This window comes from Bacillus rossius, chromosome 6, assembly GCF_032445375.1.
Source record: "Bacillus rossius redtenbacheri isolate Brsri chromosome 6, Brsri_v3, whole genome shotgun sequence".
NCBI classification, from domain to species: domain Eukaryota; kingdom Metazoa; phylum Arthropoda; class Insecta; order Phasmatodea; family Bacillidae; genus Bacillus; species Bacillus rossius.
The window spans coordinates 76,371,231-76,386,529 of NC_086334.1; positions in this window are offsets into that span (position 1 = coordinate 76,371,231).

Here is a 15,299-nt window from a genome sequence, read left to right on the forward strand (position 1 = left end):
GTCACAGAAAACCCTCCTGAGACCAGCACAGACAACCCACCATCTAACAGCACAGGGCCGCAGTCACCGACAACCCGCCTGACACCAGCACAGACAAACCATCATCTAACAGCACAGGACCGCAGTCACCGACAACCCTCCTTCGACCAGCACAGACAACCCACCATCTAACAGCACAGGGCCGCAGTCACCGACAACCCTCCTGAGACCAGCACAGACAACCCACCATCTAACAGCACAGAGCCGTAGTCACCGACAACCCACCTGACACCAGAACAGACAACCCACCATCTAACAGCACAGGGCCGCAGTCACCGACAACCCTCCTGAGACCAGCACAGACAACCCACCATCTAACAGCACAGGGCCGCAGTCACCGACAACCCACCTGACACCAGAACAGACAACCCACCATCTAACAGCACAGGGCCGCAGTCACAGAATACCCTCCTGAGACCAGCACAGACAACCTACCATCTAACAGCACAGGGCCGCAGTCAACGACAACCCGCCTGACACCAGCACAGACAAACCATCATCTACCAGCACAGGGCCACAGTCACAGAAAACCCTCCTGAGACCAGCACAGACAACCCACCATCTAACAGCACAGGGCCGCAGTCACCGACAACCCTCCTGACACCAGCACAGACAACCCACCATCTAACAGCACAGGGCCGCAGTCACCGACAACCCTCCTGACACCAGCACAGACAACCCACCATCTAACAGCACAGTGCCGCAGTCACCGACAACCCGCCTGACACCAGCACAGACAAACCATCATCTAACAGCACAGGGCCGCAGTCACCGACAACCCTCCTGAGACCAGCACAGACAACCCACCATCTAACAGCACAGGGCCGCAGTCACAGAATACCCTCCTGAGACCAGCACAGACAACCTACCATCTAACAGCACAGGGCCGCAGTCACCGACAACCCTCCTGACACCAGCACAGACAACCCACCATCTAATAGCACAGGGCCGCAGTCTCCGACAACCCTCCTGACACCAGCACAGACAACCCACCATCTAACAGCACAGGGCCGCAGTCACAGAAAACCCGCCTGGCACCAGAACAGGGCCGCAGTCACCGACAACCCGCCTGACACCAGGACAGGGCAGCAGTTACATTTAACCCGAATGACACTAGCACAGGGCCGCAATCACAGACAACCCGCCTGGCACCAGAACAGGGCCGCAGTCACCGACAACCCTCCTGAGACCAGCACAGACAACCCACCATCTAACAGCACAGGGCCGCAGTCACCGACAACCCTCCTGACACCAGCAAAGACAACCCACCATCTAACAGCACAGGGCCGCAGTCACAGAAAACCCGCCTGGCACCAGAACAGGGCCGCAGTCACCGACAACCCTCCTGAGACTAGCACAGACAACCCACCATCTAACAGCACAGGGCCACAGTCACAGAAAACCCTCCTGAGACCAGCACAGACAACCCACCATCTAACAGCACAGGGCCGCAGTCACAGAAAACCCGCCTGACACCAGCACAGACAACCCATCATCTACCAGCACAGGGCCACAGTCACAGAAAACCCTCCTGAGACCAGCACAGACAACCCACCATCTAAAAGCACAGGGCCGCAGTCACCGACAACCCTCCTGACACCAGCACAGACAACCCACCATCTAACAGCACAGGGCCGCAGTCACCGACAACCCTCCTGACACCAGCACAGACAACCCACCATCTAACAGCACAGGGCCGCAGTCACAGAAAACCCGCCTGACACCAGCACAGACAACCCATCATCCAACAGCACAGGGCCGCAGTCACCGACAACCCTCCTGAGACCAGCACAGACAACCCACCATCTAACAGCACAGGGCCGCAGTCACCGACAACCCTCCTGACACCAGCACAGACAACCCACCTACTAACAGCACAGGGCCGCAGTAACCGACAACCCGCCTGACACCAGCACAGACAACCCATCATCTAACAGCACAGGGCCGCAGTCACCGACAACCCTCCTGACACCAGCACAGACAACCCACCATCTAACAGCACAGGGCCGCAGTCACCGACAACCCGCCTGACACCAGGACAGGGCAGCAGTTACATTTAACCCGAATGACACTAGCACAGGGCCGCAATCACAGACAACCCGCCTGGCACCAGAACAGGGCCGCAGTCACAGGCAAACCCTCCTGAGACCAGCACAGACAACCCACCATCTAACAGCACAGGGCCGCAGTCACCGACAACCCTCCTGACACCAGCACAGACAACCCACCATCTACCAGCACAGGGCCACAGTCACAGAAAACCCTCCTGAGACCAGCACAGACAACACACCATCTAACAGCACAGAGCCGCAGTCACCGACAACCCACCTGACACCAGAACAGACAACCCATCATCTAACAGCACAGGGCCGCAGTCACCGACAACCCTCCTGAGACCAGCTCAGACAACCCACCATCTAACAGCACAGGGCCACAGTCACAGAAAACCCTCCTGAGACCAGCACAGACAACCCACCATCTAACAGCACAGGGCCGCAGTCACAGAAAACCCGCCTGACACCAGCACAGACAACCCATCATCTACCAGCACAGGGCCACAGTCACAGAAAACCCTCCTGAGACCAGCACAGACAACCCACCATCTAACAGCACAGGGCCGCAGTCACCGACAACCCTCCTGACACCAGCACAGACAACCCACCATCTAACAGCACAGGGCCGCAGTCACCGACAACCCTCCTGACACCAGCACAGACAACCCACCATCTAACAGCACAGGGCCGCAGTCACCGACAACCCGCCTGACACCAGCACAGACAACCCATCATCTAACAGCACAGGGCCGCAGTCACCGACAACCCTCCTGAGACCAGCACAGACAACCCACCATCTAACAGCACAGGGCCGCAGTCACCGACAACCCTCCTGACACCAGCACAGACAACCCACCATCTAACAGCACAGGGCCGCAGTCACCGACAACCCGCCTGACACCAGCACAGACAACCCATCATCTAACAGCACAGGGCCGCAGTCACCGACAACCCTCCTGACACCAGCACAGACAACCCACCATCTAACAGCACAGGGCCGCAGTCACCGACAACCCGCCTGACAACAGGACAGGGCAGCAGTTACATTTAACCCGAATGACACAAGCACAGAGCCGCAGCACAGACAACCCGCCTGGCACCAGAACAGGGCCGCAGTCACCGACAACCCTCCTGAGACCAGCACAGACAACCCACCATCTAACAGCACAGGGCCGCAGTCACCGACAACCCTCCTGACACCAGCACAGACAACCCACCATCTAACAGCACAGGGCCGCAGTCACCGACAACCCGCCTGACACCAGCACAGACAACCCATCATCTACCAGCACAGGGCCACAGTCACAGAAAACCCTTCTGAGACCAGCACAGACAACCCACCATCTAACAGCACAGGGCCGCAGTCACCGACAATCCTCCTAACACCAGCACAGACAACCCACCATCTAACAGCACAGGGCCGCAGTCACCGACAACCCTCCTGACACCAGCACAGACAACCCACCATCTAACAGCACAGGGCCGCAGTCACCGACAACCCGCCTGACACCAGCACAGACAACCCATCATCTAACAGCACAGGGCCGCAGTCACCGACAACCCTCCTGAGACCAGCACAGACAACCCACCATCTAACAGCACAGGGCCGCAGTCACAGAATACCCTCCTGAGACCAGCACAGACAACCTACCATCTAACAGCACAGGGCCGCAGTCACCGACAACCCGCCTGACACCAGCACAGACAACCCATCATCTACCAGCACAGGACCACAGTCACAGAAAACCCTCCTGAGACCAGCACAGACAACCCACCATCTAACAACACAGGGCCGCAGTCACCGACAACCCTCCTGACACCAGCACAGACAACCCACCATCTAACAGCACAGGGCCGCAGTCACCGACAACCCTCCTGACACCAGCACAGACAACCCACCATCTAACAGCACAGGGCCGAAGTCACCGACAACCCGCCTGACACCAGCACAGACAACCCATCATCTAACAGCACAGGGCCGCAGTCACCGACAACCCTTCTGAGACCAGCACAGACAACCCACCATCTAACAGCACAGGGCCGCAGTCACAGAATACCCTCCTGAGACCAGCACAGACAACCTACCATCTAACAGCACAGGGCCGCAGTCACAGAAAACCCTCCTGAGACCAGCACAGACAACCCACCATCTAACAGCACAGGGCCGCAGTCACAGAAAACTCGCCTGACACCAGTACAGACAACCCATCATCTACCAGCACAGGGCCGCAGTCACCGACAACCCTCCTGAGACCATCACAGACCACCCACCATCTAACAGCACAGGGCCGCAGTCACAGAAAACCCTCCTGAGACCAGCACAGACAACCCACCATCTAACAGCACAGGGCCGCAGTCACAGAATACCCTCCTGAGACCAGCACAGACAACCTTCCATCTAACAGCACAGGGCCGCAGTCACAGAAAACCCTCCTGAGACCAGCACAGACAACCCACCATCTAACAGCACAGGGCCACAGTCACAGAAAACCCTCCTGAGACCAGCACAGACAACCCACCATCTAACAGCACAGGGCCGCAGTCACAGAAAACCCTCCTGAGACCAGCACAGACAACCCACCATCTAACAGCACAGGGCCGCAGTCACAGAAAACCCGCCTGACACCAGCACAGACAACCCATCATCTACCAGCACAGGGCAACAGTCACAGAAAACCCTCCTGAGACCAGCACAGACAACCCACCATCTAACAGCACAGGGGTGCAGTCACAGAAAACCCGCCTGACACCAGCACAGACAACCCACCATCTAACAGCACAGAGCCGCAGTCACCGACAACCCTCCTGAGACCAGCACAGACAACCCACCATCTAACAGCACAGGGCCGCAATCACAGAAAACCCGCCTGACACCAGAACAGACAACTAATCATCTACTAGCACAGGGCCACAGTCACAGAAAACCCTCCTGAGACCAGCACAGACAACCCACCATCTAACAGCACAGGGCCGCAGTCACAGAAAACCCGCCTGACACCATTACAGACAACCCATCATCTACTAGCACAGGGCCACAGTCACAGAAAACCCTCCTGAGACCAGCACAGACAACCCACCATCTAACAGCACAGGGCCACAGTCACAGAAAACCCTCCTGAGACCAGCACAGACAACCCACCATCTAACAGCACAGGGCCGCAGTCACAGAAAACCCGCCTGACACCAGTACAGACAACCCATCATCTACCAGCACAGGGCCACAGTCACAGAAAACCCTCCTGAGACCAGCACAGACAACCCACCATCTAACAGCACAGGGCCACAGTCACAGAAAACCCTCCTGAGACCAGCACAGACAACCTACCATCTAACAGCACAGGGCCACAGTCACAGAAAACCCTCCTGAGACCAGCACAGACAACCCACCATCTAACAGCACAGGGCTGCAGTCACAGAAAACCCGCCTGACACCAGTACAGACAACCCATCATCTACCAGCACAGGGCCACAGTCACAGAAAACCCTCCTGAGACCAGCACAGACAACCCACCATCTAACAGCACAGGGCCACAGTCACAGAAAACCCTCCTGAGACCAGCACAGACAACTTATCATCTAACAGCACAGGGCCACAGTCACAGAAAACCCTCCTGAGACCAGCACAGACAACCCACCATCTAACAGCACAGGGCCGCAGTCACAGAAAACCCGCCTGACACCAGTACAGACAACCCATCATCTACCAGCACAGGGCCGCAGTCACCGACAACCCTCCTGAGACCAGCACAGACAACCCACCATCTAACAGCACAGGGCCGCAGTCACAGAAAACCCGCCTGACTCCAGCACAGACAACCCATCATCTACCAGCACAGGGCCACAGTCACAGAAAACCCTCCTGAGACCAGCACAGACAACCCACTATCTAACAGCACAGGGCCGCAGTCACAGAAAACCCGCCTGACACCAGCACAGACAACCCATCATCTACCAGCACAGGGCCACAGTCACAGAAAACCGTCCTAAGACTAGCACAGACAACCCACCATCTAACAGCACAGAGCCGCAGTCACCGACAACCCTCCTGAGACCAGCACAGACAAACCACCATCTAACAGCACAGGGCCGCAGTCACAGAAAACCCGCCTGACACCAGCACAGACAACCCATCATCTAACAGCACAGGGCCGCAGTCACCGACAACCCTCCTGACACCAGCACAGACAACCCACCATCTAACAGCACAGGGCCGCAGTCACCGACAACACGCCTGACACCAGGACAAGGGCAGCAGCTACATTTAACCCGAATGACACTAGCACAGGGCCGCAATCACAGACAACCCGCCTGGCACCACAACAGGGCCGCAGTCACCGACAACCCTCCTGAGACCAGCACAGACAACCCACCATCTAACAGCACAGGGCCGCAGTCACCGACAACCCTCCTGACACCAGCACAGACAACCTACCATCTAACAGCACAGGGCCGCAGTCACCGACAACCCGCCTGACACCAGCACAGACAACCCATCATCTAACAGCACAGGGTTGCAGTCACCGACAACCCTCCTGAGACCAGCACAGACAACCCACCATCTAACAGCACAGGGCCGCAGTCACAGAAAACCCACCTGACACCAGCACAAACAACCCATCATCTACCAGCACAGGGCCACAGTCACAGAAAACCCTCCTGAGACCAGCACAGACAACCCACCATCTAACAGCACAGGGCTGCAGTCACAGAAAACCCGCCTGACACCAGCACAGACAACCCATCATCTACCAGCACAGGGCCACAGTCACAGAAAACCCTCCTGAGACCAGCACAGACAACACACCATCTAACAGCACAGAGCCGCAGTCACCGACAACCCACCTGACACCAGAACAGACAACCCATCATCTAACAGCACAGGGCCGCAGTCACCGACAACCCTCCTGAGACCAGCACAGACAACCCATCATCTAACAGCACAGGGCCGCAGTCACCGACAACCCTCCTGAGACCAGCACAGACAACCCATCATCTAACAGCACAGGGCCGCAGTCACCGACAACCCTCCTGAGACCAGCACAGACAACCCACCATCTAACAGCACAGGGCCGCAGTCACCGACAACCCGCCTGACACCAGCACAGACAACCCATCATCTAACAGCACAGGGCCGCAGTCACCGACAACCCTCCTGACACCAGCACAGACAACCCATCATCTAACAGCACAGGGCCGCAGTCACCGACAACCCTCCTGAGACCAGCACAGACAACCCACCATCTAACAGCACAGGGCCGCAGTCACAGAAAACCCGCCTGACACCAGCACAGACAACCCATCATCTACCAGCACAGGGCCACAGTCACAGAAAACCCTCCTGAGACCAGCACAGACAACACACCATCTAACAGCACAGAGCCGCAGTCACCGACAACCCACCTGACACCAGAACAGACAACCCATCATCTAACAGCACAGGGCCGCAGTCACCGACAACCCTCCTGAGACCAGCACAGACAACCCACCATCTAACAGCACAGGGCCGCAGTCACAGAAAACCCTCCTGAGACCTGCACAGACAACCCACCATCTAACAGCACAGGGCCGCAGTCACAGAAAACCCGCCTGACACCAGTACAGACAACCCATCATCTACCAGCACAGGGCCACAGTCACAGAATACCCTCCTGAGACCAGCACAGACAACCCACCATCTAACATCACAGGGCCGCAGTCACAGAAAAACCGCCTGACACCAGCACAGACAACCCATCATCTACCAGCACAGGGCCACAGTCACAGAAAACCCTCCTGAGACCAGCACAGACAACCCACCATCTAACAGCACAGGGCCGCAGTCACAGAACACCCGCCTGACACCAGTACAGACAACCCATCATCTACCAGCACAGGGCCGCAGTCACCGACAACCCTCCTGAGACCATCACAGACCACCCACCATCTAACAGCACAGGGCCGCAGTCACAGAAAACCCTCCTGAGACCAGCACAGACAACCCACCATCTAACAGCACAGGGCCGCAGTCACAGAATACCCTCCTGAGACCAGCACAGACAACCTACCATCTAACAGCACAGGGCCGCAGTCACAGAAAACCCTCCTGAGACCAGCACAGACAACCCACCATCTACAGCACAGGGCCACACTCACAGAAAACCCTCCTGAGACCAGCACAGACAACCCACCATCTAACAGCACAGGGCCGCAGTCACAGAAAACCCTCCTGAGACCAGCACAGACAACCCACCATCTAACAGCACAGGGCCGCAGTCACAGAAAACCCTTCTGACACAAGTACAGACAACCCATCATCTACCAGCACAGGGCCGCAGTCACAGAAAACCCGCCTGACACCAGTACAGACAACCCATCATCTACCAGCACAGGGCCACAGTCACAGAAAACCCTCCTGAGACCAGCACAGACAACCCACCATCTAACAGCACAAGGCCGCAGTCACAGAAAACCCGCCTGACACCAGCACAGACAACCCACCATCTAACAGCACAGAGCCGCAGTCACCGACAACCCTCCTGAGACCAGCACAGACAACACACCATCTAACAGCACAGGGCCGCAGTCACAGAAAACCCGCCTGACACCAGCACAGACAACCCATCATCTACCAGCACAGGGCCACAGTCACAGAAAACCCTCCTGAGACCAGCACAGACAACCCACCATCTAACAGCACAGGGGTGCAGTCACAGAAAACCCGCCTGACACCAGCACAGACAACCCACCATCTATTAGCACAGAGCCGCAGTCACCGACAACCCTCCTGAGACCAGCACAGACAACCCACCATCTAACAGCACAGGGCCGCAGTCACAGAAAACCCGCCTGACACCAGAACAGACAACCCATCATCTACCAGCACAGGGCCACAGTTACAGAAAACCCTCCTGAGACCAGCACAGACAACCCACCATCTAACAGCACAGGGCCGCAGTCACAGAATACCCGCCTGACACCAGTACAGACAACCCATCATCTACTAGCACAGGGCCACAGTCACAGAAAACCCTCCTGAGACCAGCACAGACAACCCACCATCTAACAGCACAGGGCCGCAGTCACAGAAAACCCGCCTGACACCAGTACAGACAACCCATCATCAACCAGCACAGGGCCACAGTCACAGAAAACCCTCCTGAGACCAGCACAGACAACCCACCATCTAACAGCACAGGGCCACAGTCACAGAAAACCCTCCTGAGACCAGCACAGACAACCCACCATCTAACAGCACAGGGCCACAGTCACAGAAAACCCTCCTGAGACCAGCACAGACAACCCACCATCTAACAGCACAGGGCTGCAGTCACAGAAAACCCGCCTGACACCAGTACAGACAACCCATCATCTACCAGCACCGGGCCACAGTCACAGAAAACCCTCCTGAGACCAGCACAGACAACCCACCATCTAACAGCACAGGGCCACAGTCACAGAAAACCCTCCTGAGACCAGCACAGACAACTTATCATCTAACAGCACAGGGCCACAGTCACAGAAAACCCTCCTGAGACCAGCACAGACAACCCACCATCTAACAGCACAGGGCCGCAGTCACAGAAAACCCGCCTGACACCAGTACAGACAACCCATCATCTACCAGCACAGGGCCGCAGTCACCGACAACCCTCCTGAGACCAGCACAGACAACCCACCATCTAACAGCACAGGGCAGCAGTCACAGAAAACCCGCCTGACACCAGCACAGACAACCCATCATCTACCAGCACAGGGCCACAGTCACAGAAAACCCTCCTGAGACCAGCACAGACAACCCACCATCTAACAGCACAGAGCCGCAGTCACCGACAACCCTCCTGAGACCAGCACAGACAAACCACCATCTAACAGCACAGGGCCGCAGTCACAGAAAACCGCCTGACACCAGCACAGACAACCCATCATCTAACAGCACAGGGCCGCAGTCACCGACAACCCTCCTGACACCAGCACAGACAACCCACCATCTAACAGCACAGGGCCGCAGTCACCGACAACCCGCCTGACACCAGGACAAGGGCAGCAGTTACATTTAACCCGAATGACACTAGCACAGGGCCGCAATCACAGACAACCCGCCTGGCACCAGAACAGGGCCGCAGTCACAGACAACCCTCCTGAGACCAGCACAGACAACCCACCATCTAACAGCACAGGGCCGCAGTCACCGACAACCCTCCTGACACCAGCTCAGACAACCCACCATCTAACAGCACAGGGCCGCAGTCACCGACAACCCGCCTGACACCAGCACAGACAACCCATCATCTAACTGCACAGGGCCGCAGTCACCGACAACCCTCCTGAGACCAGCACAGACAACCCACCATCTAACAGCACAGGGCCGCAGTCAAAGAAAACCCGCCTGACACCAGCACAAACAACCCATCATCGACCAGCACAGGGCCACAGTCACAGAAAACCCTCCTGAGACCAGCACAGACAACCCACCATCTAACAGCACAGGGCCGCAGTCACAGAAAACCCGCCTGACACCAGCACAGACAACCCATCATCTACCAGCACAGGGCCACAGTCACCGACAACCCTCCTGAGACCAGCACAGACAACACACCATCTAACAGCACAGAGCCGCAGTCACCGACAACCCACCTGACACCAGAACAGACAACCCATCATCTAACAGCACAGGGCCGCAGTCACCGACAACCCTCCTGAGACCAGCACAGACAACCCATCATCTAACAGCACAGGGCCGCAGTCACCGACAACCCTCCTGAGACCAGCACAGACAACCTTTCATCTAACAGCACAGGGCCGCAGTCACCGACAACCCTCCTGACACCAGCACAGACAACCCACCATCTAACAGCACAGGGCCGCAGTCACCGACAACCCGCCTGACACCAGCACAGACAACCCATCATCTAACAGCACAGGGCCGCAGTCACCGACAAACCTCCTGACACCAGCACAGACAACTCATCATCTAACAGCACAGGGCCGCAGTCACCGACAACCCTCCTGAGACCAGCACAGACAACCCATCATCTAACAGCACAGGGCCGCAGTCACCGACAACCCGCCTGACACCAGCACAGACAACCCATCATCTAACAGCACAGGGCCGCAGTCACCGACAACCCTCCTGACACCAGCACAGACAACCCATCATCTAACAGCACAGGGCCGCAGTCACCGACAACCCTCCTGAGACCAGCACAGACAACCCATCATCTAACAGCACAGGGCCGCAGTCACCGACAACCCGCCTGACACCAGCACAGACAACCCATCATCTAACAGCACAGGGCCGCAGTCACCGACAACCCTCCTGACACCAGCACAGACAACCCATCATCTAACAGCACAGGGCCGCAGTCACCGACAACCCGCCTGACACCAGCACAGACAACACATCATCTAACAGCACAGGGCCGCAGTCACCGACAACCCTCCTGACACCAGCACAGACAACCCATCATCTAACAGCACAGGGCCGCAGTCACCGACAACCCTACTGAGACCAGCACAGACAACCCATCATCTAACAGCACAGGGCCGCAGTCACCGACAACCCTCCTGACACCAGCACAGACAACCCATCATCTAACAGCACAGGGCCGCAGTCACCGACAACCCTCCTGACACCAGCACAGACAACCCATCATCTAACAGCACAGGGCCGCAGTCACCGACAACCCTCCTGAGACCAGCACAGACAACCCATCATCTAACAGCACAGGGCCGCAGTCACCGACAACCCGCCTGACACCAGCACAGACAACCCATCATCTAACAGCACAGGGCCGCAGTCACCGACAACCCTCCTGACACCAGCACAGACAACCCATCATCTAACAGCACAGGGCCGCAGTCACCGACAACCCTCCTGAGACCAGCACAGACAACCCATAATCTAACAGCACAGGGCCGCAGTCACCGACAACCCGCCTGACACCAGCACAGACAACCCATCATCTAACAGCACAGGGCCGCAGTCACCGACTACCCGCCTGACACCAGCACAGACAACCCATCATCTAACAGCACAGGGCCGCAGTCACCGACAACCCTCCTGACAACAGCACAGACAACCCATCATCTAACAGCACAGGGCCGCAGTCACCGACAACCCTCCTGAGACCAGCACAGACAACCCATCATCTAACATCACAGGGCCGCAGTCACCGACAACCCGCCTGACACCAGCACAGACAACCCATCATCTAACAGCACAGGGCCGCAGTCACCGACAACCCTCCTGACACCAGCACAGACAACCCATCATCTAACAGCACAGGGCCGCAGTCACCGACAACCCGCCTGACACCAGCACAGACAACCCATCATCTAACAGCACAGGGCCGCAGTCACCGACAACCCTCCTGACACCAGCACAGACAACCCATCATCTAACAGCACAGGGCCGCAGTCACCGACAACCCTCCTGAGACCAGCACAGACAACCCATCATCTAACAGCACAGGGCCGCAGTCACCGACAACCCTCCTGAGACCAGCACAGACAACCCATCATCTAACAGCACAGGGCCGCAGTCACCGACAACCCTCCTGACACCAGCACAGACAACCCACCATCTAACAGCACAGGGCCGCAGTCACCGACAACCCGCCTGACACCAGGACAGGGCAGCAGTTACATCTAACCCGAATGACACTAGCACAGGGCCGCAATCACAGACAACCCTCCTGAGACCAGCACAGACAACCCATCATCTAACAGCACAGGGCCGCAGTCACCGACAACCCTCCTGAGACCAGCACAGACAACCCATCATCTAACAGCACAGGGCCGCAGTCACCGACAACCATCCTGAGACCAGCACAGACAACCCATCATCTAACAGCACAGGGCCGCAGTCACCGACAACCCTCCTGAGACCAGCACAGACAACCCACCATCTAACAGCACAGGGCCGCAGTCACAGAAAACCCGCCTGACACCAGCACAGACAACCCATCATCTACCAGCACAGGGCCACAGTCACAGAAAACCCTCCTGAGACCAGCACAGACAACCCACCATCTAACAGCACAGGGCCGCAGTCACAGAAAACCCGCCTGACACCAGCACAGACAACCCATCATCTACCAGCACAGGGCCACAGTCACAGAAAACCCTCCTGAGACCAGCACAGACAACACACCATCTAACAGCATAGAGCCGCAGTCACCGACAACCCACCTGACACCAGAACAGACAACCCATCATCTAACAGCACAGGGCCGCAGTCACCGACAACCCTCCTGAGACCAGCACAGACAACCCATCATCTAACAGCACAGGGCCGCAGTCACCGACAACCCTCCTGAGACCAGCACAGACAACCCACCGTCTAACAGCAAAAGGGCAGCAGTCACCGACAACCCTCCTGAGACCAGCACAGACAACCCATCATCTAACAGAACAGGGCCGCAGTCACCGACAAACCTCCTGAGACCAGCACAGACAACCCACCATCTAACAGCACAGGGCCGCAGTCACCGACAACCCTCCTGAGACCAGCACAGACAACCCACCATCTAACAGCACAGGGCCGCAGTCACCGACAACCCTCCTGAGACCAGCACAGACCACCCATCATCTAACAGCACAGGGCCGCAGTCACCGACAACCCTCCTGACACCAGCACAGACAACCCATCATCTAACAGCACAGGGCCGCAGTCACCGACAACCCTCCTGACACCAGTACAGACAACCCATCATCTAACAGCACAGGGCCGCAGTCACCGACAACCCTCCTGAGACTAGCACAGACAACCCATCATCTAACAGCACAGGGCCGCAGTCACCGACAACCCTCCTGACACCAGCACAGACAACCCATCATCTAACAGCACAGGGCCGCAGTCACCGACAACCCTCCTGAGACCAGCACAGACAACCCACCATCTAACAGCACAGGGCCGCAGTCACTGACAACCATCCTGAGACCAGCACAGAAAACCCATCATGTAACAGCACATGGCCGCAGTCACCGACAACCCTCCTGACACCAGCACAGACAACCCATCATCTAACAGCACAGGGCCGCAGTCACCGACAACCCTCCTGAGACCAGCACAGACAACCCACCATCTAACAGCACAGGGCCGCAGTCACCGACAACCTTCCTGAGACCAGCACAGACAACCCACCATCTAACAGCACAGGGCCGCAGTCACCGACAACCCTCCTGAGACCATTACAGACAACCCATCATCTAACAGCACAGGGCCGCAGTCACCGACAACCCTCCTGAGACCAGCACAGACAACCCATATTCTAACAGCACAGGGCCGCAGTCACCGACATCCCGCCTGACACCAGGACAGGGCAGTAGTTACATTTAACCCGAATGACACTAGCACAGGGCCGCAATCACAGACAACCCGCCTGGCACCAGAACAGGCCCGCAGTCACCGACAACCCTCCTGAGACCAGCACAGACAACCCACCATCTAACAGCACAGGGCCGCAGTCACCGACAACCCTCCTGAGACCAGCACAGACAACCCATCATCTAACAGCACAGGGCCGCAGTCACCGACAACCCTCCTGAGACCAGCACAGACAACCCATCATCTAACAGCACAGGGCCGCAGTCACCGACAACCCACCTGAGACCAGCACAGACAACCCACCATCTAACAGCACAGGGCCGCAGTCACAGAAAACCCGCCTGACACCAGCACAGACAATCCATCATCTACCAGCACAGGGCCACAGTCACAGAAAACCCTCCTGAGACCAGTACAGACAACCCACCATCTAACAGCACAGGGCCGCAGTCACAGAAAACCCGCCTGACACCAGCACAGACAACCCATCATCTACCAGCACAGGGCCACAGTCACAGAAAACCCTCCTGAGACCAGCACAGACAACACACCATCTAACAGCACAGAGCCGCAGTCACCGACAACCCACCTGACACCAGAACAGACAACCCATCATCTAACAGCACAGGGCCGCAGTCACCGACAACCCTCCTGAGACCAGCACAGACAACCCATCATCTAACAGCACAGGGCTGCAGTTACCGACAACCCTCCTGAGACCAGCACAGACAACCCACCATCTAACAGCACAGGGCCGCAGTCACCGACAACCCTCTTGAGACCAGCACAGACAACCCATTATCTAACAGCACAGGGCCGCAGTCACCGACAACTCTCCTGAGACCAGCACAGACAACCCACCATCTAACAGCACAGGGCCGCAGTCACCGACAACCCTC